This window comes from Balaenoptera physalus (genome assembly GCF_965194825.1).
Source record: "Balaenoptera physalus genome assembly, contig: HAP1_SCAFFOLD_445, whole genome shotgun sequence".
Classification (NCBI taxonomy): Eukaryota; Metazoa; Chordata; class Mammalia; order Artiodactyla; family Balaenopteridae; genus Balaenoptera; species Balaenoptera physalus.
The window spans coordinates 295,460-318,773 of record NW_028126254.1 but is presented as its reverse complement, the minus strand read 5'-3'; the positions used below and the strand labels follow the sequence as shown (position 1 = coordinate 318,773).

Here is a 23,314-nt window from a genome sequence, read left to right as displayed (position 1 = left end):
CCAACCTCACCAAACCTCTCAGCCCCAAGAGTGTCCACCCTTATGTCTCATCCAGCTGTGGGTCTAGATATGGTCAATCCAGGTTGCATCACAGCCCCTGAACGAATTGTGTAAGAATTTCTCTCTCTTTCCCTGTCTTTGTTTCATGGGTTTTTAAAAGTAATTTATTTTTATAATGGGGTTTAGCTGCTTTTCACGGCTGTGTTTATGCCGCTTTACACCCACTTGACACACTAACAGAGAGATATCAATACATAGGTTTTAAGATTATTACTAGTCAGATATATTCTTGTGCGGTGAATCGGGCGTGTTGAGTCCAGTTCTCTGAGCAAGGAGTAGGTCTTGTCTATTACATATTGGGTTTATGGAACGGTATCTGAGCTAATTTGAAACTCTTGTTTTATGTATCACCCCACCTCACCTTTCCCGTTAAGCAGCCATAGTGTGTTTTCTGCATGTGTGACTCTGTTCTGTTTTGTAATTCAGTTCAAGTGTAACGGTTTTTACATTCCCTCTATAAGTGACACCTTATGAGAAGTGTCCTTTTCTGTGTGACTTATTTCACTTAGAATCGTCTTACCTAAATCCACTCATCATGCTGCTACTAGCCTTATGACATTGATTTCATGGCTGAGTGATATTCCATTGTACATAAGGACCACAACTTTTTGATCCATTTTTCGCTTTCCTGGGATATTTAAGGTGGAATGAAGTGGAGGTCCTTGTCAACAGAGCAGCCCTAAACTTTGGGGTGCTTGTGTCTTGCTGATTTTCAATTTTCCCACTTTATCCCCCCATGCGTGGAAGTGCCCTATGCTCTCTAAGCTGTGTTTTTTAGATGTTTCAGGACACACCGTACACTTCTCCAGAGTGGCTGTTGGCGATTTACATCCCGCCCATCAGTGTAGCAAGGCTCCCATTTCTCCATGGCCTGTCCTGCATTTCCGGTTTTGACACTTTTTTCAGCATGGCCCTTTTGTCCGATGGGAAGCGAGACTTCTTTGTAGCGCTGATTTGCCTTTCCAGGATGCTTGGTTGGCCAAAAAGGGCGTATGCGTTTTTTCCTGAATATATTCAGGAAAAAACGCATACGCCCTTTTTGGCCAAGGGCATCATTGTCAACGTTTTGCCGCTTTTCATGTGCTTTAAAGGCGATTCGAATCTACCTCCTGAAATCTGTTACCTGCAATTCTGCCTTGATTTCAAATCCTCTTCTTTGCCTTCCCTCAATATATTTGTGGACGAGAGTTATCATTTATAACTCTGCAGGTTTGTGAATTGCAGTGCCCTGAAGCTCCATTTTACAAGTCGCATTTTTGGGAGCTGGCCGCAAAAGCGCAGGATGGCTTCAGGCCCTGTTCTGGTTCCGGGGGGCAGGCTGAGGCTGTGGTTAATTCTTCTTCCTGATGGGAAAATAGAGTGACCTGTGCCTGTCCCAACACCAAGAGCTAGTCTCTCATTGGTTCCCCGTCTTCCCGTTCATCCTCAGGACAAATTGCAACCTGTACGGAACAGGAGGTTAAAGGTGCTGATGCTCCAAGTAGGGAGATTGCTAGTAAAGTGGCTGGAATGGCGAACCCGAGCACAAGGAGATGAGAAATGAGGTGCGTTTTAGAAACCTTTCCCCATCACACGGTGTACCATCTTCTGGGTTTCTCATGCATGTTTTCGATGTAGGAAGATGCCTTTGAACCTGGAGATTTGGGACCCATGCGATGGGTAGCACGCAGTATTACTTTAAAGGGTCTGCGTTTGCTCACCCAACCTCACCAAACCTCTCAGCCCCAAGAGTGTCCACCCTTCTGTCTCATCCAGCTGTGGGTCTAGATATGGTCAATCCAGGTTGCATCACAGCCCCTGAACGAATTGTGTAAGAATTTCTCTCTCTTTCCCTGTCTTTGTTTCATGGGTTTTTAAAAGTAATTTATTTTTATAATGGGGTTTAGCTGCTTTTCACGGCTGTGTTTATGCCGCTTTACACCCACTTGACACACTAACAGAGAGATATCAATACATAGGTTTTAAGATTATTACTAGTCAGATATAATCTTGTGCGGTGAATCGGGCGTGTTGAGTCCAGGTCTCTGAGCAAGGAGTAGGACTTGTCTATTACATATTGGGTTTATGGAACGGTATCTGAGCTAATTTGAAACTCTTGTTTTATGTATCACCCCACCTCACCTTTCCCGTTAAGCAGCCATAGTGTGTTTTCTGCATGTGTGACTCTGTTCTGTTTTGTAATTCAGTTCAAGTGTAACGGTTTTTACATTCCCTCTATAAGTGACACCTTATGAGAAGTGTCCTTTTCTGTGTGACTTATTTCACTTAGAATCGTCTTACCTAAATCCACTCATCATGCTGCTACTAGCCTTATGACATTGATTTCATGGCTGAGTGATATTCCATTGTACATAAGGACCACAACTTTTTTATCCATTTTTCGCTTTCCTGGGATATTTAAGGTGGAATGAAGTGGAGGTCCTTGTCAACAGAGCAGCCCTAAACTTTGGGGTGCTTGTGTCTTGCTGATTTTCAATTTTCCCACTTTATCCCCCCATGCGTGGAAGTGCCCTATGCTCTCTAAGCTGTGTTTTTTAGATGTTTCAGGACACACCGTACACTTCTCCAGAGTGGCTGTTGGCGATTTACATCCCGCCCATCAGTGTAGCAAGGCTCCCATTTCTCCATGGCCTGTCCTGCATTTCCGGTTTTGACACTTTTTTCAGCATGGCCCTTTTGTCCGATGGGAAGCGAGACTTCTTTGTAGCGCTGATTTGCCTTTCCAGGATGCTTGGTTGGCCAAAAAGGGCGTATGCGTTTTTTCCTGAATATATTCAGGAAAAAACGCATACGCCCTTTTTGGCCAAGGGCATCATTGTCAACGTTTTGCCGCTTTTCATGTGCTTTAAAGGCGATTCGAATCTACCTCCTGAAATCTTTTACCTGCAATTCTGCCTTGATTTCAAATCCTCTTCTTTGCCTTCCCTCAATATATTTGTGGACGAGAGTTATCATTTATAACTCTGCAGGTTTGTGAATTGCAGTGCCCTGAAGCTCCATTTTACAAGTCGCTTTTTTGGGAGCTGGCCGCAAAAGCGCAGGATGGCTTCAGGCCCTGTTCTGGTTCCGGGGGGCAGGCTGAGCCTGTGGATAATTCTTCTTCCTGATGGGAAAATAGAGTGACCTGTGCCTGTCCCAACACCAAGAGCTAGTCTCTCATTGGTTCCCCGTCTTCCCGTTCATCCTCAGGACAAATTGCAACCTGTACGGAACAGGAGGTTAAAGGTGCTGATGCTCCAAGAAGGGAGATTGCTAGTAAAGTGGCTGGAATGGCGAACCCGAGCACAAGGAGATGAGAAATGAGGTGCGTTTTAGAAACCTTTCCCCATCACACGGTGTACCATTTTCTGGGTTTCTCATGCATGTTTTCGGTGTAGGAAGATGCCCTTGAACCTGGAGATTTGGGACCCATGCGATGGGTAACACGCAGTATTACTTTAAAGGGTCTGCGTTTGCTCACCCAACCTCACCAAACCTCTCAGCCCCAAGAGTGTCCACCCTTATGTCTCATCCAGCTGTGGGTCTAGATATGGTCAATCCAGGTTGCATCACAGCCCCTGAACGAATTGTGTAAGAATTTCTCTCTCTTTCCCTGTCTTTGTTTCATGGGTTTTTAAAAGTAATTTATTTTTATAATGGGGTTTAGCTGCTTTTCACGGCTGTGTTTATGCCGCTTTACACCCACTTGACACACTAACAGAGAGATATCAATACATAGGTTTTAAGATTATTACTACTCAGATATATTCTTGTGCGGTGAATCGGGCGTGTTGAGTACAGTTCTCTGAGCAAGGAGTAGGTCTTGTCTATTACATATTGGGTTTATGGAACGGTATCTGAGCTAATTTGAAACTCTTGTTTTATGTATCACCCCACCTCACCTTTCCCGTTAAGCAGCCATAGTGTGTTTTCTGCATGTGTGACTCTGTTCTGTTTTGTAATTCAGTTCAAGTGTAACGGTTTTTACATTCCCTCTATAAGTGACACCTTATGAGAAGTGTCCTTTTCTGTGTGACTTATTTCACTTAGAATCGTCTTACCTAAATCCACTCATCATGCTGCTACTAGCCTTATGACATTGATTTCATGGCTGAGTGATATTCCATTGTACATAAGGACCACAACTTTTTGATCCATTTTTCGCTTTCCTGGGATATTTAAGGTGGAATGAAGTGGAGGTCCTTGTCAACAGAGCAGCCCTAAACTTTGGGGTGCTTGTGTCTTGCTGATTTTCAATTTTCCCACTTTATCCCCCCATGCGTGGAAGTGCCCTATGCTCTCTAAGCTGTGTTTTTTAGATGTTTCAGGACACACCGTACAATTCTCCAGAGTGGCTGTTGGCGATTTACATCCCGCCCATCAGTGTAGCAAGGCTCCCATTTCTCCATGGCCTGTCCTGCATTTCCGGTTTTGACACTTTTTTCAGCATGGCCCTTTTGTCCGATGGGAAGCGAGACTTCTTTGTAGCGCTGATTTGCCTTTCCAGGATGCTTGGTTGGCCAAAAAGGGCGTATGCGTTTTTTCCTGAATATATTCAGGAAAAAACGCATACGCCCTTTTTGGCCAAGGGCATCATTGTCAACGTTTTGCCGCTTTTCATGTGCTTTAAAGGCGATTCGAATCTACCTCCTGAAATCTGTTACCTGCAATTCTGCCTTGATTTCAAATCCTCTTCTTTGCCTTCCCTCAATATATTTGTGGACGAGAGTTATCATTTATAACTCTGCAGGTTTGTGAATTGCAGTGCCCTGAAGCTCCATTTTACAAGTCGCATTTTTGGGAGCTGGCCGCAAAAGCGCAGGATGGCTTCAGGCCCTGTTCTGGTTCCGGGGGGCAGGCTGAGCCTGTGGTTAATTTTTCTTCCTGATGGGAAAATAGAGTGACCTGTGCCTGTCCCAACACCAAGAGCTAGTCTCTCATTGGTTCCCCGTCTTCCCGTTCATCCTCAGGACAAATTGCAACCTGTACGGAACAGGAGGTTAAAGGTGCTGATGCTCCAAGTAGGGAGATTGCTAGTAAAGTGGCTGGAATGGCGAACCCGAGCACAAGGAGATGAGAAATGAGGTGCGTTTTAGAAACCTTTCCCCATCACACGGTGTACCATCTTCTGGGTTTCTCATGCATGTTTTCGATGTAGGAAGATGCCCTTGAACCTGGAGATTTGGGACCCATGCGATGGTAGCACGCAGTATTACTTTAAAGGGTCTGCGTTTGCTCACCCAACCTCACCAAACCTCTCAGCCCCAAGAGTGTTCACCCTTATGTCTCATCCAGCTGTGGGTCTAGATATGGTCAATCCAGGTTGCATCACAGCCCCTGAACGAATTGTGTAAGAATTTCTCTCTCTTTCCCTGTCTTTGTTTCATGGGTTTTGAAAAGTAATTTATTTTTATAATGGGGTTTAGCTGCTTTTCACGGCTGTGTTTATGCCGCTTTACACCCACTTGACACACTAACAGAGAGATATCAATACATAGGTTTTAAGATTATTACTAGTCAGATATATTCTTGTGCGGTGAATCAGGCGTGTTGAGTCCAGTTCTCTGAGCAAGGAGTAGGTCTTGTCTATTACATATTGGGTTTATGGAACGGTATCTGAGCTAATTTGAAACTCTTGTTTTATGTATCACCCCACCTCACCTTTCCCGTTAAGCAGCCATAGTGTGTTTTCTGCATGTGTGACTCTGTTCTGTTTTGTAATTCAGTTCAAGTGTAACGGTTTTTACATTCCCTCTATAAGTGACACCTTATGAGAAGTGTCCTTTTCTGTGTGACTTATTTCACTTAGAATCGTCTTACCTAAATCCACTCATCATGCTGCTACTAGCCTTATGACATTGATTTCATGGCTGAGTGATATTCCATTGTACATAAGGACCACAACTTTTTGATCCATTTTTCGCTTTCCTGGGATATTTAAGGTGGAATGAAGTGGAGGTCCTTGTCAACAGAGCAGCCCTAAACTTTGGGGTGCTTGTGTCTTGCTGATTTTCAATTTTCCCACTTTATCCCCCCATGCGTGGAAGTGCCCTATGCTCTCTAAGCTGTGTTTTTTAGATGTTTCAGGACACACCGTACACTTCTCCAGAGTGGCTGTTGGCGATTTACATCCCGCCCATCAGTGTAGCAAGGCTCCCATTTCTCCATGGCCTGTCCTGCATTTCCGGTTTTGACACTTTTTTCAGCATGGCCCTTTTGTCCGATGGGAAGCGAGACTTCTTTGTAGCGCTGATTTGCCTTTCCAGGATGCTTGGTTGGCCAAAAAGGGCGTATGCGTTTTTTCCTGAATATATTCAGGAAAAAACGCATACGCCCTTTTTGGCCAAGGGCATCATTGTCAACGTTTTGCCGCTTTTCATGTGCTTTAAAGGCGATTCGAATCTACCTCCTGAAATCTTTTACCTGCAATTCTGCCTTGATTTCAAATCCTCTTCTTTGCCTTCCCTCAATATATTTGTGGACGAGAGTTATCATTTATAACTCTGCAGGTTTGTGAATTGCAGTGCCCTGAAGCTCCATTTTACAAGTCGCTTTTTTGGGAGCTGGCCGCAAAAGCGCAGGATGGCTTCAGGCCCTGTTCTGGTTCCGGGGGGCAGGCTGAGCCTGTGAATAATTCTTCTTCCTGATGGGAAAATAGAGTGACCTGTGCCTGTCCCAACACCAAGAGCTAGTCTCTCATTGGTTCCCCGTCTTCCCGTTCATCCTCAGGACAAATTGCAACCTGTACGGAACAGGAGGTTAAAGGTGCTGATGCTCCAAGAAGGGAGATTGCTAGTAAAGTGGCTGGAATGGCGAACCCGAGCACAAGGAGATGAGAAATGAGGTGCGTTTTAGAAACCTTTCCCCATCACACGGTGTACCATTTTCTGGGTTTCTCATGCATGTTTTCGGTGTAGGAAGATGCCCTTGAACCTGGAGATTTGGGACCCATGCGATGGGTAACACGCAGTATTACTTTAAAGGGTCTGCGTTTGCTCACCCAACCTCACCAAACCTCTCAGCCCCAAGAGTGTCCACCCTTATGTCTCATCCAGCTGTGGGTCTAGATATGGTCAATCCAGGTTGCATCACAGCCCCTGAACGAATTGTGTAAGAATTTCTCTCTCTTTCCCTGTCTTTGTTTCATGGGTTTTTAAAAGTAATTTATTTTTATAATGGGGTTTAGCTGCTTTTCACGGCTGTGTTTATGCCGCTTTACACCCACTTGACACACTAACAGAGAGATATCAATACATAGGTTTTAAGATTATTACTACTCAGATATATTCTTGTGCGGTGAATCGGGCGTGTTGAGTCCAGTTCTCTGAGCAAGGAGTAGGTCTTGTCTATTACATATTGGGTTTATGGAACGGTATCTGAGCTAATTTGAAACTCTTGTTTTATGTATCACCCCACCTCACCTTTCCCGTTAAGCAGCCATAGTGTGTTTTCTGCATGTGTGACTCTGTTCTGTTTTGTAATTCAATTCAAGTGTAACGGTTTTTACATTCCCTCTATAAGTGACACCTTATGAGAAGTGTCCTTTTCTGTGTGACTTATTTCACTTAGAATCGTCTTACCTAAATCCACTCATCATGCTGCTACTAGCCTTATGACATTGATTTCATGGCTGAGTGATATTCCATTGTACATAAGGACCACAACTTTTTGATCCATTTTTCGCTTTCCTGGGATATTTAAGGTGGAATGAAGTGGAGGTCCTTGTCAACAGAGCAGCCCTAAACTTTGGGGTGCTTGTGTCTTGCTGATTTTCAATTTTCCCACTTTATCCCCCCATGCGTGGAAGTGCCCTATGCTCTCTAAGCTGTGTTTTTTAGATGTTTCAGGACACACCGTACAATTCTCCAGAGTGGCTGTTGGCGATTTACATCCCGCCCATCAGTGTAGCAAGGCTCCCATTTCTCCATGGCCTGTCCTGCATTTCCGGTTTTGACACTTTTTTCAGCATGGCCCTTTTGTCCGATGGGAAGCGAGACTTCTTTGTAGCGCTGATTTGCCTTTCCAGGATGCTTGGTTGGCCAAAAAGGGCGTATGCGTTTTTTCCTGAATATATTCAGGAAAAAACGCATACGCCCTTTTTGGCCAAGGGCATCATTGTCAACGTTTTGCCGCTTTTCATGTGCTTTAAAGGCGATTCGAATCTACCTCCTGAAATCTGTTACCTGCAATTCTGCCTTGATTTCAAATCCTCTTCTTTGCCTTCCCTCAATATATTTGTGGACGAGAGTTATCATTTATAACTCTGCAGGTTTGTGAATTGCAGTGCCCTGAAGCTCCATTTTACAAGTCGCATTTTTGGGAGCTGGCCGCAAAAGCGCAGGATGGCTTCAGGCCCTGTTCTGGTTCCGGGGGGCAGGCTGAGCCTGTGGTTAATTTTTCTTCCTGATGGGAAAATAGAGTGACCTGTGCCTGTCCCAACACCAAGAGCTAGTCTCTCATTGGTTCCCCGTCTTCCCGTTCATCCTCAGGACAAATTGCAACCTGTACGGAACAGGAGGTTAAAGGTGCTGATGCTCCAAGTAGGGAGATTGCTAGTAAAGTGGCTGGAATGGCGAACCCGAGCACAAGGAGATGAGAAATGAGGTGCGTTTTAGAAACCTTTCCCCATCACACGGTGTACCATCTTCTGGGTTTCTCATGCATGTTTTCGATGTAGGAAGATGCCCTTGAACCTGGAGATTTGGGACCCATGCGATGGTAGCACGCAGTATTACTTTAAAGTGTCTGCGTTTGCTCACCCAACCTCACCAAACCTCTCAGCCCCAAGAGTGTTCACCCTTATGTCTCATCCAGCTGTGGGTCTAGATATGGTCAATCCAGGTTGCATCACAGCCCCTGAACGAATTGTGTAAGAATTTCTCTCTCTTTCCCTGTCTTTGTTTCATGGGTTTTGAAAAGTAATTTATTTTTATAATGGGGTTTAGCTGCTTTTCACGGCTGTGTTTATGCCGCTTTACACCCACTTGACACACTAACAGAGAGATATCAATACATAGGTTTTAAGATTATTACTAGTCAGATATATTCTTGTGCGGTGAATCGGGCGTGTTGAGTCCAGTTCTCTGAGCAAGGAGTAGGTCTTGTCTATTACATATTGGGTTTATGGAACGGTATCTGAGCTAATTTGAAACTCTTGTTTTATGTATCACCCCACCTCACCTTTCCCGTTAAGCAGCCATAGTGTGTTTTCTGCATGTGTGACTCTGTTCTGTTTTGTAATTCAGTTCAAGTGTAACGGTTTTTACATTCCCTCTATAAGTGACACCTTATGAGAAGTGTCCTTTTCTGTGTGACTTATTTCACTTAGAATCGTCTTACCTAAATCCACTCATCATGCTGCTACTAGCCTTATGACATTGATTTCATGGCTGAGTGATATTCCATTGTACATAAGGACCACAACTTTTTGATCCATTTTTCGCTTTCCTGGGATATTTAAGGTGGAATGAAGTGGAGGTCCTTGTCAACAGAGCAGCCCTAAACTTTGGGGTGCTTGTGTCTTGCTGATTTTCAATTTTCCCACTTTATCCCCCCATGCGTGGAAGTGCCCTATGCTCTCTAAGCTGTGTTTTTTAGATATTTCAGGACACACCGTACACTTCTCCAGAGTGGCTGTTGGCGATTTACATCCCGCCCATCAGTGTAGCAAGGCTCCCATTTCTCCATGGCCTGTCCTGCATTTCCGGTTTTGACACTTTTTTCAGCATGGCCCTTTTGTCCGATGGGAAGCGAGACTTCTTTGTAGCGCTGATTTGCCTTTCCAGGATGCTTGGTTGGCTAAAAAGGGCGTATGCGTTTTTTCCTGAATATATTCAGGAAAAAACGCATACGCCCTTTTTGGCCAAGGGCATCATTGTCAACGTTTTGCCGCTTTTCATGTGCTTTAAAGGCGATTCGAATCTACCTCCTGAAATCTGTTACCTGCAATTCTGCCTTGATTTCAAATCCTCTTCTTTGCCTTCCCTCAATATATTTGTGGACGAGAGTTATCATTTATAACTCTGCAGGTTTGTGAATTGCAGTGCCCTGAAGCTCCATTTTACAAGTCGCATTTTTGGGAGCTGGCCGCAAAAGCGCAGGATGGCTTCAGGCCCTGTTCTGGTTCCGGGGGGCAGGCTGAGCCTGTGGTTAATTCTTCTTCCTGATGGGAAAATAGAGTGACCTGTGCCTGTCCCAACACCAAGAGCTAGTCTCTCATTGGTTCCCCGTCTTCCCGTTCATCCTCAGGACAAATTGCAACCTGTACGGAACAGGAGGTTAAAGGTGCTGATGCTCCAAGAAGGGAGATTGCTAGTAAAGTGGCTGGAATGGCGAACCCGAGCACAAGGAGATGAGAAATGAGGTGCGTTTTAGAAACCTTTCCCCATCACACGGTGTACCATCTTCTGGGTTTCTCATGCATGTTTTCGATGTAGGAAGATGCCTTTGAACCTGGAGATTTGGGACCCATGCGATGGGTAGCACGCAGTATTACTTTAAAGGGTCTGCGTTTGCTCACCCAACCTCACCAAACCTCTCAGCCCCAAGAGTGTCCACCCTTATGTCTCATCCAGCTGTGGGTCTAGATATGGTCAATCCAGGTTGCATCACAGCCCCTGAACGAATTGTGTAAGAATTTCTCTCTCTTTCCCTGTCTTTGTTTCATGGGTTTTTAAAAGTAATTTATTTTTATAATGGGGTTTAGCTGCTTTTCACGGCTGTGTTTATGCCGCTTTACACCCACTTGACACACTAACAGAGAGATATCAATACATAGGTTTTAAGATTATTACTAGTCAGATATATTCTTGTGCGGTGAATCGGGCGTGTTGAGTCCAGTTCTCTGAGCAAGGAGTAGGTCTTGTCTATTACATATTGGGTTTATGGAACGGTATCTGAGCTAATTTGAAACTCTTGTTTTATGTATCACCCCACCTCACCTTTCCCGTTAAGCAGCCATAGTGTGTTTTCTGCATGTGTGACTCTGTTCTGTTTTGTAATTCAGTTCAAGTGTAACGGTTTTTACATTCCCTCTATAAGTGACACCTTATGAGAAGTGTCCTTTTCTGTGTGACTTATTTCACTTAGAATCGTCTTACCTAAATCCACTCATCATGCTGCTACTAGCCTTATGACATTGATTTCATGGCTGAGTGATATTCCATTGTACATAAGGACCACAAGTTTTTGATCCATTTTTCGCTTTCCTGGGATATTTAAGGTGGAATGAAGTGGAGGTCCTTGTCAACAGAGCAGCCCTAAACTTTGGGGTGCTTGTGTCTTGCTGATTTTCAATTTTCCCACTTTATCCCCCCATGCGTGGAAGTGCCCTATGCTCTCTAAGCTGTGTTTTTTAGATGTTTCAGGACACACCGTACACTTCTCCAGAGTGGCTGTTGGCGATTTACATCCCGCCCATCAGTGTAGCAAGGCTCCCATTTCTCCATGGCCTGTCCTGCATTTCCGGTTTTGACACTTTTTTCACCATGGCCCTTTTGTCCGATGGGAAGCGAGACTTCTTTGTAGCGCTGATTTGCCTTTCCAGGATGCTTGGTTGGCCAAAAAGGGCGTATGCGTTTTTTCCTGAATATATTCAGGAAAAAACGCATACGCCCTTTTTGGCCAAGGGCATCATTGTCAACGTTTTGCCGCTTTTCATGTGCTTTAAAGGCGATTCGAATCTACCTCCTGAAATCTGTTACCTGCAATTCTGCCTTGATTTCAAATCCTCTTCTTTGCCTTCCCTCAATATATTTGTGGACGAGAGTTATCATTTATAACTCTGCAGGTTTGTGAATTGCAGTGCCCTGAAGCTCCATTTTACAAGTCGCATTTTTGGGAGCTGGCCGCAAAAGCGCAGGATGGCTTCAGGCCCTGTTCTGGTTCCGGGGGGCAGGCTGAGGCTGTGGTTAATTCTTCTTCCTGATGGGAAAATAGAGTGACCTGTGCCTGTCCCAACACCAAGAGCTAGTCTCTCATTGGTTCCCCGTCTTCCCGTTCATCCTCAGGACAAATTGCAACCTGTACGGAACAGGAGGTTAAAGGTGCTGATGCTCCAAGTAGGGAGATTGCTAGTAAAGTGGCTGGAATGGCGAACCCGAGCACAAGGAGATGAGAAATGAGGTGCGTTTTAGAAACCTTTCCCCATCACACGGTGTACCATCTTCTGGGTTTCTCATGCATGTTTTCGATGTAGGAAGATGCCTTTGAACCTGGAGATTTGGGACCCATGCGATGGGTAGCACGCAGTATTACTTTAAAGGGTCTGCGTTTGCTCACCCAACCTCACCAAACCTCTCAGCCCCAAGAGTGTCCACCCTTCTGTCTCATCCAGCTGTGGGTCTAGATATGGTCAATCCAGGTTGCATCACAGCCCCTGAACGAATTGTGTAAGAATTTCTCTCTCTTTCCCTGTCTTTGTTTCATGGGTTTTTAAAAGTAATTTATTTTTATAATGGGGTTTAGCTGCTTTTCACGGCTGTGTTTATGCCGCTTTACACCCACTTGACACACTAACAGAGAGATATCAATACATAGGTTTTAAGATTATTACTAGTCAGATATATTCTTGTGCGGTGAATCGGGCGTGTTGAGTCCAGTTCTCTGAGCAAGGAGTAGGTCTTGTCTATTACATATTGGGTTTATGGAACGGTATCTGAGCTAATTTGAAGCTCTTGTTTTATGTATCACCCCACCTCACCTTTCCCGTTAAGCAGCCATAGTGTGTTTTCTGCATGTGTGACTCTGTTCTGTTTTGTAATTCAGTTCAAGTGTAACGGTTTTTACATTCCCTCTATAAGTGACACCTTATGAGAAGTGTCCTTTTCTGTGTGACTTATTTCACTTAGAATCGTCTTACCTAAATCCACTCATCATGCTGCTACTAGCCTTATGACATTGATTTCATGGCTGAGTGATATTCCATTGTACATAAGGACCACAACTTTTTGATCCATTTTTCGCTTTCCTGGGATATTTAAGGTGGAATGAAGTGGAGGTCCTTGTCAACAGAGCAGCCCTAAACTTTGGGGTGCTTGTGTCTTGCTGATTTTCAATTTTCCCACTTTATCCCCCCATGCGTGGAAGTGCCCTATGCTCTCTAAGCTGTGTTTTTTAGATGTTTCAGGACACACCGTACACTTCTCCAGAGTGGCTGTTGGCGATTTACATCCCGCCCATCAGTGTAGCAAGGCTCCCATTTCTCCATGGCCTGTCCTGCATTTCCGGTTTTGACACTTTTTTCAGCATGGCCCTTTTGTCCGATGGGAAGCGAGACTTCTTTGTAGCGCTGATTTGCCTTTCCAGGATGCTTGGTTGGCCAAAAAGTGCGTATGCGTTTTTTCCTGAATACATTCAGGAAAAAACGCATACGCCCTTTTTGGCCAAGGGCATCATTGTCAACGTTTTGCCGCTTTTCATGTGCTTTAAAGGCGATTCGAATCTACCTCCTGAAATCTGTTACCTGCAATTCTGCCTTGATTTCAAATCCTCTTCTTTGCCTTCCCTCAATATATTTGTGGACGAGAGTTATCATTTATAACTCTGCAGGTTTGTGAATTGCAGTGCCCTGAAGCTCCATTTTACAAGTCGCATTTTTGGGAGCTGGCCGCAAAAGCGCAGGATGGCTTCAGGCCCTGTTCTGGTTCCGGGGGGCAGGCTGAGCCTGTGGTTAATTCTTCTTCCTGATGGGAAAATAGAGTGACCTGTGCCTGTCCCAACACCAAGAGCTAGTCTCTCATTGGTTCCCCGTCTTCCCGTTCATCCTCAGGACAAATTGCAACCTGTACGGAACAGGAGGTTAAAGGTGCTGATGCTCCAAGTAGGGAGATTGCTAGTAAAGTGGCTGGAATGGCGAACCCGAGCACAAGGAGATGAGAAATGCGGTGCGTTTTAGAAACCTTTCCCCATCACACGGTGTACCATCTTCTGGGTTTCTCATGCATGTTTTCGATGTAGGAAGATGCCCTTGAACCTGGAGATTTGGGACCCATGCGATGGGTAGCACGCAGTATTACTTTAAAGGGTCTGCGTTTGCTCACCCAACCTCACCAAACCTCTCAGCCCCAAGAGTGTCCACCCTTCTGTCTCATCCAGCTGTGGGTCTAGATATGGTCAATCCAGGTTGCATCACAGCCCCTGAACGAATTGTGTAAGAATTTCTCTCTCTTTCCCTGTCTTTGTTTCATGGGTTTTTAAAAGTAATTTATTTTTATAATGGGGTTTAGCTGCTTTTCACGGCTGTGTTTATGCCGCTTTACACCCACTTGACACACTAACAGAGAGATATCAATACATAGGTTTTAAGATTATTACTAGTCAGATATATTCTTGTGCGGTGAATCGGGCGTGTTGAGTCCAGTTCTCTGAGCAAGGAGTAGGTCTTGTCTATTACATATTGGGTTTATGGAACGGTATCTGAGCTAATTTGAAACTCTTGTTTTATGTATCACCCCACCTCACCTTTCCCGTTAAGCAGCCATAGTGTGTTTTCTGCATGTGTGACTCTGTTCTGTTTTGTAATTCAGTTCAAGTGTAACGGTTTTTACATTCCCTCTATAAGTGACACCTTATGAGAAGTGTCCTTTTCTGTGTGACTTATTTCACTTAGAATCGTCTTACCTAAATCCACTCATCATGCTGCTACTAGCCTTATGACATTGATTTCATGGCTGAGTGATATTCCATTGTACATAAGGACCACAACTTTTTGATCCATTTTTCGCTTTCCTGGGATATTTAAGGTGGAATGAAGTGGAGGTCCTTGTCAACAGAGCAGCCCTAAACTTTGGGGTGCTTGTGTCTTGCTGATTTTCAATTTTCCCACTTTATCCCCCCATGCGTGGAAGTGCCCTATGCTCTCTAAGCTGTGTTTTTTAGATGTTTCAGGACACACCGTACACTTCTCCAGAGTGGCTGTTGGCGATTTACATCCCGCCCATCAGTGTAGCAAGGCTCCCATTTCTCCATGGCCTGTCCTGCATTTCCGGTTTTGACACTTTTTTCAGCATGGCCCTTTTGTCCGATGGGAAGCGAGACTTCTTTGTAGCGCTGATTTGCCTTTCCAGGATGCTTGGTTGGCCAAAAAGGGCGTATGCGTTTTTTCCTGAATACATTCAGGAAAAAACGCATAAGCCCTTTTTGGCCAAGGGCATCATTGTCAACGTTTTGCCGCTTTTCATGTGCTTTAAAGGCGATTCGAATCTACCTCCTGAAATCTGTTACCTGCAATTCTGCCTTGATTTCAAATCCTCTTCTTTGCCTTCCCTCAATATATTTGTGGACGAGAGTTATCATTTATAACTCTGCAGGTTTGTGAATTGCAGTGCCCTGAAGCTCCATTTTACAAGTCGCATTTTTGGGAGCTGGCCGCAAAAGCGCAGGATGGCTTCAGGCCCTGTTCTGGTTCCGGGGGGCAGGCTGAGCCTGTGGTTAATTCTTCTTCCTGATGGGAAAATAGAGTGACCTGTGCCTGTCCCAACACCAAGAGCTAGTCTCTCATTGGTTCCCCGTCTTCCCGTTCATCCTCAGGACAAATTGCAACCTGTACGGAACAGGAGGTTAAAGGTGCTGATGCTCCAAGTAGGGAGATTGCTAGTAAAGTGGCTGGAATGGCGAACCCGAGCACAAGGAGATGAGAAATGAGGTGCGTTTTAGAAACCTTTCCCCATCACACGGTGTACCATCTTCTGGGTTTCTCATGCATGTTTTCGATGTAGGAAGATGCCTTTGAACCTGGAGATTTGGGACCCATGCGATGGGTAGCACGCAGTATTACTTTAAAGGGTCTGCGTTTGCTCACCCAACCTCACCAAACCTCTCAGCCCCAAGAGTGTCCACCCTTCTGTCTCATCCAGCTGTGGGTCTAGATATGGTCAATCCAGGTTGCATCACAGCCCCTGAACGAATTGTGTAAGAATTTCTCTCTCTTTCCCTGTCTTTGTTTCATGGGTTTTTAAAAGTAATTTATTTTTATAATGGGGTTTAGCTGCTTTTCACGGCTGTGTTTATGCCGCTTTACACCCACTTGACACACTAACAGAGAGATATCAATACATAGGTTTTAAGATTATTACTAGTCAGATATATTCTTGTGCGGTGAATCGGGCGTGTTGAGTCCAGTTCTCTGAGCAAGGAGTAGGTCTTGTCTATTACATATTGGGTTTATGGAACGGTATCTGAGCTAATTTGAAGCTCTTGTTTTATGTATCGCCCCACCTCACCTTTCCCGTTAAGCAGCCATAGTGTGTTTTCTGCATGTGTGACTCTGTTCTGTTTTGTAATTCAGTTCAAGTGTAACGGTTTTTACATTCCCTCTATAAGTGACACCTTATGAGAAGTGTCCTTTTCTGTGTGACTTATTTCACTTAGAATCGTCTTACCTAAATCCACTCATCATGCTGCTACTAGCCTTATGACATTGATTTCATGGCTGAGTGTTATTCCATTGTACATAAGGACCACAACTTTTTGATCCATTTTTCGCTTTCCTGGGATATTTAAGGTGGAATGAAGTGGAGGTCCTTGTCAACAGAGCAGCCCTAAACTTTGGGGTGCTTGTGTCTTGCTGATTTTCAATTTTCCCACTTTATCTCCCCATGCGTGGAAGTGCCCTGTGCTCTCTAAGCTGTGTTTTTTAGATGTTTCAGGACACACCGTACACTTCTCCAGAGTGGCTGTTGGCAATTTACATCTCGCCCATCAGTGTAGCAAGGCTCCCATTTCTCCATGGCCTGTCCTGCATTTCTGGTTTTGACACTTTTTTCAGCATGGCCCTTTTGACCGATGGGAAGCGAGACTTCTTTGTAGCGCTGATTTGCCTTTCCAGGTTGCTTGGTTGGCCAAAAAGGGCGTATGCGTTTTTTCCTGAATATATTCAGGAAAAAACGCATACGCCCTTTTTGGCCAAGGGCATCATTGTCAACGTTTTGCCGCTTTTCATGTGCTTTAAAGGCGAATCGAATCTACCTCCTGAAATCTGTTACCTTCAATTCTGCCTTGATTTCAAATCCTCTTCTTTGCCTTCCCTCAATATATTTGTGGACGAGAGTTATCATTTATAACTCTGCAGGTTTGTGAATTGCAGTGCCCTGAAGCTCCATTTTACAAGTCGCATTTTTGGGAGCTGGCCGCAAAAGCGCAGGATGGCTTCAGGCCCTGTTCTGGTTCCGGGGGGCAGGCTGAGCCTGTGGTTAATTCTTCTTCCTGATGGGAAAATAGAGTGACCTGTGCCTGTCCCAACACCAAGAGCTAGTCTCTCATTGGTTCCCCGTCTTCCCGTTCATCCTCAGGACAAATTGCAACCTGTACGGAACAGGAGGTTAAAGGTGCTGATGCTCCAAGTAGGGAGATTGCTAGTAAAGTGGCTGGAATGGCGAACCCGAGCACAAGGAGATGAGAAATGAGGTGCGTTTTAGAAACCTTTCCCCATCACACGGTGTACCATCTTCTGGGTTTCTCATGCATGTTTTCGATGTAGGAAGATGCCCTTGAACCTGGAGATTTGGGACCCATGCGATGGGTAGCACGCAGTATTACTTTAAAGGGTCTGCGTTTGCTCACCCAACCTCACCAAACCTCTCTGCCCCAAGAGTGTCCACCCTTATGTCTCATCCAGCTGTGGGTCTAGATATGGTCAATCCAGGTTGCATCACAGCCCCTGAACGAATTGTGTAAGAATTTCTCTCTCTTTCCCTGTCTTTGTTTCATGGGTTTTTAAAAGTAATTTATTTTTATAATGGGGTTTAGCTGCTTTTCACGGCTGTGTTTATGCCGCTTTACACCCACTTGACACACTAACAGAGAGATATCAATACATAGGTTTTAAGATTATTACTAGTCAGATATATTCTTGTGCGGTGAATCGGGCGTGTTGAGTCCAGTTCTCTGAGCAAGGAGTAGGTCTTGTCTATTACATATTGGGTTTATGGAACGGTATCTGAGCTAATTTGAAACTCTTGTTTTATGTATCACCCCACCTCACCTTTCCCGTTAAGCAGCCATAGTGTGTTTTCTGCATGTGTGACTCTGTTCTGTTTTGTAATTCAGTTCAAGTGTAACGGTTTTTACATTCCCTCTATAAGTGACACCTTATGAGAAGTGTCCTTTTCTGTGTGACTTATTTCACTTAGAATCGTCTTACCTAAATCCACTCATCATGCTGCTACTAGCCTTATGACATTGATTTCATGGCTGAGTGATATTCCATTGTACATAAGGACCACAACTTTTTGATCCATTTTTCGCTTTCCTGGGATATTTAAGGTGGAATGAAGTGGAGGTCCTTGTCAACAGAGCAGCCCTAAACTTTGGGGTGCTTGTGTCTTGCTGATTTTCAATTTTCCCACTTTATCCCCCCATGCGTGGAAGTGCCCTATGCTCTCTAAGATGTGTTTTTTAGATGTTTCAGGACACACCGTACACTTCTCCAGAGTGGCTGTTGGCGATTTACATCCCGCCCATCAGTGTAGCAAGGCTCCCATTTCTCCATGGCCTGTCCTGCATTTCCGGTTTTGACACTTTTTTCAGCATGGCCCTTTTGTCCGATGGGAAGCGAGACTTCTTTGTAGCGCTGATTTGCCTTTCCAGGATGCTTGGTTGGCCAAAAAGGGCGTATGCGTTTTTTCCTGAATATATTCAGGAAAAAACGCATACGCCCTTTTTGGCCAAGGGCATCATTGTCAACGTTTTGCCGCTTTTCATGTGCTTTAAAGGCGATTCGAATCTACCTCCTGAAATCTGTTTCCTGCAATTCTGCCTTGATTTCAAATCCTCTTCTTTGCCTTCCCTCAATATATTTGTGGACGAGAGTTATCATTTATAACTCTGCAGGTTTGTGAATTGCAGTGCCCTGAAGCTCCATTTTACAAGTCGCATTTTTGGGAGCTGGCCGCAAAAGCGCAGGATGGCTTCAGGCCCTCTTCTGGTTCCGGGGGGCAGGCTGAGCCTGTGGTTAATTCTTCTTCCTGATGGGAAAATAGAGTGACCTGTGCCTGTCCCAACACCAAGAGCTAGTCTCTCATTGGTTCCCCGTCTTCCCGTTCATCCTCAGGACAAATTGCAACCTGTACGGAACAGGAGGTTAAAGGTGCTGATGCTCCAAGTAGGGAGATTGCTAGTAAAGTGGCTGGAATGGCGAACCCAAGCACAAGGAGATGAGAAATGAGGTGCGTTTTAGAAACCTTTCCCCATCACACGGTGTACCATCTTCTGGGTTTCTCATGCATGTTTTCAATGTAGGAAGATGCCCTTGAACCTGGAGATTTGGGACCCATGCGATGGGTAGCACGCAGTATTACTTTAAAGGGTCTGCATTTGCTCACCCAACCTCACCAAACCTCTCAGCCCCAAGAGTGTCCACCCTTATGTCTCATCCAGCTGTGGGTCTAGATATGGTCAATCCAGGTTGCATCACAGCCCCTGAACGAATTGTGTAAGGATTTCTCTCTCTTTCCCTGTCTTTGTTTCATGGGTTTTTAAAAGTAATTTATTTTTATAATGGGGTTTAGCTGCTTTTCACGGCTGTGTTTATGCCGCTTTACACCCACTTGACACACTAACAGAGAGATATCAATACATAGGTTTTAAGATTATTACTAGTCAGATATATTCTTGTGCGGTGAATCGGGCATGTTGAGTCCAGTTCTCTGAGCAAGGAGTAGGTCTTGTCTATTACATATTGGGTTTATGGAACGGTATCTGAGCTAATTTGAAACTCTTGTTTTATGTATCACCCCACCTCACCTTTCCCGTTAAGCAGCCATAGTGTGTTTTCTGCATGTGTGACTCTGTTCTGTTTTGTAATTCAGTTCAAGTGTAACGGTTTTTACATTCCCTCTATAAGTGACACCTTATGAGAAGTGTCCTTTTCTGTGTGACTTATTTCACTTAGAATCGTCTTACCTAAATCCACTCATCATGCTGCTACTAGCCTTATGACATTGATTTCATGGCTGAGTGTTATTCCATTGTACATAAGGACCACAACTTTTTGATCCATTTTTCGCTTTCCTGGGATATTTAAGGTGGAATGAAGTGGAGGTCCTTGTCAACAGAGCAGCCCTAAACTTTGGGGTGCTTGTGTCTTGCTGATTTTCAATTTTCCCACTTTAACTCCCCATGCGTAGAAGTGCCCTGTGCTCTCTAAGCTGTGTTTTTTAGATGTTTCAGGACACACCGTACACTTCTCCAGAGTGGCTGTTGGCAATTTACATCCCGCCCATCAGTGTAGCAAGGCTCCCATTTCTCCATGGCCTGTCCTGCATTTCTGGTTTTGACACTTTTTTCAGCATGGCCCTTTTGACCGATGGGAAGCGAGACTTCTTTGTAGCGCTGATTTGCCTTTCCAGGTTGCTTGGTTGGCCAAAAAGGGCGTATGCGTTTTTTCCTGAATATATTCAGGAAAAAACGCATACGCCCTTTTTGGCCAAGGGCATCATTGTCAACGTTTTGCCGCTTTTCATGTGCTTTAAAGGCGATTCGAATCTACCTCCTGAAATCTGTTTCCTGCAATTCTGCCTTGATTTCAAATCCTCTTCTTTGCCTTCCCTCAATATATTTGTGGACGAGAGTTATCATTTATAACTCTGCAGGTTTGTGAATTGCAGTGCCCTGAAGCTCCATTTTACAAGTCGCTTTTTTGGGAGCTGGCCGCAAAAGCGCAGGATGGCTTCAGGCCCTGTTCTGGTTCCGGGGGGCAGGCTGAGCCTGTGGTTAATTCTTCTTCCTGATGGGAAAATAGAGTGACCTGTGCCTGTCCCAACACCAAGAGCTAGTCTCTCATTGGTTCCCCGTCTTCCCGTTCATCCTCAGGACAAATTGCAACCTGTACGGAACAGGAGGTTAAAGGTGCTGATGCTCCAAGTAGGGAGATTGCTAGTAAAGTGGCTGGAATGGCGAACCCGAGCACAAGGAGATGAGAAATGAGGTGCGTTTTAGAAACCTTTCCCCATCACACGGTGTACCATCTTCTGGGTTTCTCATGCATGTTTTCGGTGTAGGAAGATGCCCTTGAACCTGGAGATTTGGGACCCATGCGATGGGTAGCACGCAGTATTACTTTAAAGGGTCTGCGTTTGCTCACCCAACCTCACCAAACCTCTCAGCCCCAAGAGTGTCCACCCTTATGTCTCATCCAGCTGTGGGTCTAGATATGGTCAACCCAGGTTGCATCACAGCCCCTGAACGAATTGTGTAAGAATTTCTCTCTCTTTCCCTGTCTTTGTTTCATGGGTTTTTAAAAGTAATTTATTTTTATAATGGGGTTTAGCTGCTTTTCACGGCTGTGTTTATGCCACTTTACACCCACTTGACACACTAACAGAGAGATATCAATACATAGGTTTTAAGATTATTACTAGTCAGATATATTCTTGTGCGGTGAATCGGGCGTGTTGAGTCCAGTTCTCTGAGCAAGGAGTAGGTCTTGTGTATTACATATTGGGTTTATGGAACGGTATCTGAGCTAATTTGAAACTCTTGTTTTATGTATCACCCCACCTCACCTTTCCCGTTAAGCAGCCATAGTGTGTTTTCTGCATGTGTGACTCTGTTCTGTTTTGTAATTCAGTTCAAGTGTAACGGTTTTTACATTCCCTCTATAAGTGACACCTTATGAGAAGTGTCCTTTTCTGTGTGACTTATTTCACTTAGAATCGTCTTACCTAAATCCACTCATCATGCTGCTACTAGCCTTATGACATTGATTTCATGGCTGAGTGTTATTCCATTGTACATAAGGACCACAACTTTTTGATCCATTTTTCGCTTTCCTGGGATATTTAAGGTGGAATGAAGTGGAGGTCCTTGTCAACAGAGCAGCCCTAAATTTTCGGGTGCTTGTGTCTTGCTGATTATCAGTTTTCCCACTTTATCCCGTCATGCGTGGAAGTGCCCTATGCTCTCTAAGCTGTGTTTCTTAGATGTTTCAGGACACACCGTACACTTCTCCAGAGTGGCTGTTGGCAATTTACATCCCACCCATCAGTGTAGCAATGCTCCCATTTCTCCATGGCCTGTCCTGCATTTCTGGTTTTGACACTTTTTTCAGCATGGCCCTTTTGACCGATGGGAAGCGAGACTTCTTTGTAGCGCTGATTTGCCTTTCCAGGTTGCTTGGTTGGCCAAAAAGGGCGTATGCGTTTTTTCCTGAATATATTCAGGAAAAAACGCATACGCCCTTTTTGGCCAAGGGCATCATTGTCAACATTTTGCCGCTTTTCATGTGCTTTAAAGGCGATTCGAATCTACCTCCTGAAATCTGTTTCTTGCAATTCTGCCTTGATTTCAAATCCTCTTCTTTGCCTTCCCTCAATATATTTGTGGACGAGAGTTATCATTTATAACTCTGCAGGTTTGTGAATTGCAGTGCCCTGAAGCTCCATTTTACAAGTCGCTTTCTTGGGAGCTGGCCGCAAAAGCGCAGGATGGCTTCAGGCCCTGTTCTGGTTCCGGGGGGCAGGCTGAGCCTGTGGTTAATTCTTCTTCCTGATGGGAAAATAGAGTGACCTGTGCCTGTCCCAACACCAAGAGCTAGTCTCTCATTGGTTCCCCGTCTTCCCGTTCATCCTCAGGACAAATTGCAACCTGTACGGAACAGGAGGTTAAAGGTGCTGATGCTCCAAGTAGGGAGATTGCTAGTAAAGTGGCTGGAATGGCGAACCCGAGCACAAGGAGATGAGAAATGAGGTGCGTTTTAGAAACCTTTCCCCATCACACGGTGTACCATCTTCTGGGTTTCTCATGCATGTTTTCGATGTAGGAAGATGCCCTTGAACCTGGAGATTTGGGACCCATGCGATGGGTAGCACGCAGTATTACTTTAAAGGGTCTGCGTTTGCTCACCCAACCTCACCAAACCTCTCAGCCCCAAGAGTGTCCACCCTTATGTCTCATCCAGCTGTGGGTCTAGATATGGTCAATCCAGGTTGCATCACAGCCCCTGAACGAATTGTGTAAGAATTTCTCTCTCTTTCCCTGTCTTTGTTTCATGGGTTTTTAAAAGTAATTTATTTTTATAATGGGGTTTAGCTGCTTTTCACGGCTGTGTTTATGCCGCTTTACACCCACTTGACACACTAACAGAGAGATATCAATACATAGGTTTTAAGATTATTACTAGTCAGATATATTCTTGTGCGGTGAATCGGGCGTGTTGAGTCCAGTTCTCTGAGCAAGGAGTAGGTCTTGTCTATTACATATTGGGTTTATGGAACGGTATCTGAGCTAATTTGAAACTCTTGTTTTATGTATCACCCCACCTCACCTTTCCCGTTAAGCA

General features: G+C 44.7%; 1 long non-coding RNA gene across 1 annotated transcript in view; it reads right to left on the bottom strand.

Moving 5' to 3' along the window:
- The window catches only part of LOC309653511, a 232,286-nt gene extending 209,969 nt beyond the window's left edge, over positions 1 to 22,317 (bottom strand). The window contains exon 1 of the long non-coding RNA XR_014259231.1: positions 22,285 to 22,317. This is a non-coding gene — a long non-coding RNA (uncharacterized lncRNA). The remainder of the gene's footprint in view (positions 1 to 22,284) is intronic.
- Positions 22,318 to 23,314: the final 997 nt, after the last annotated feature.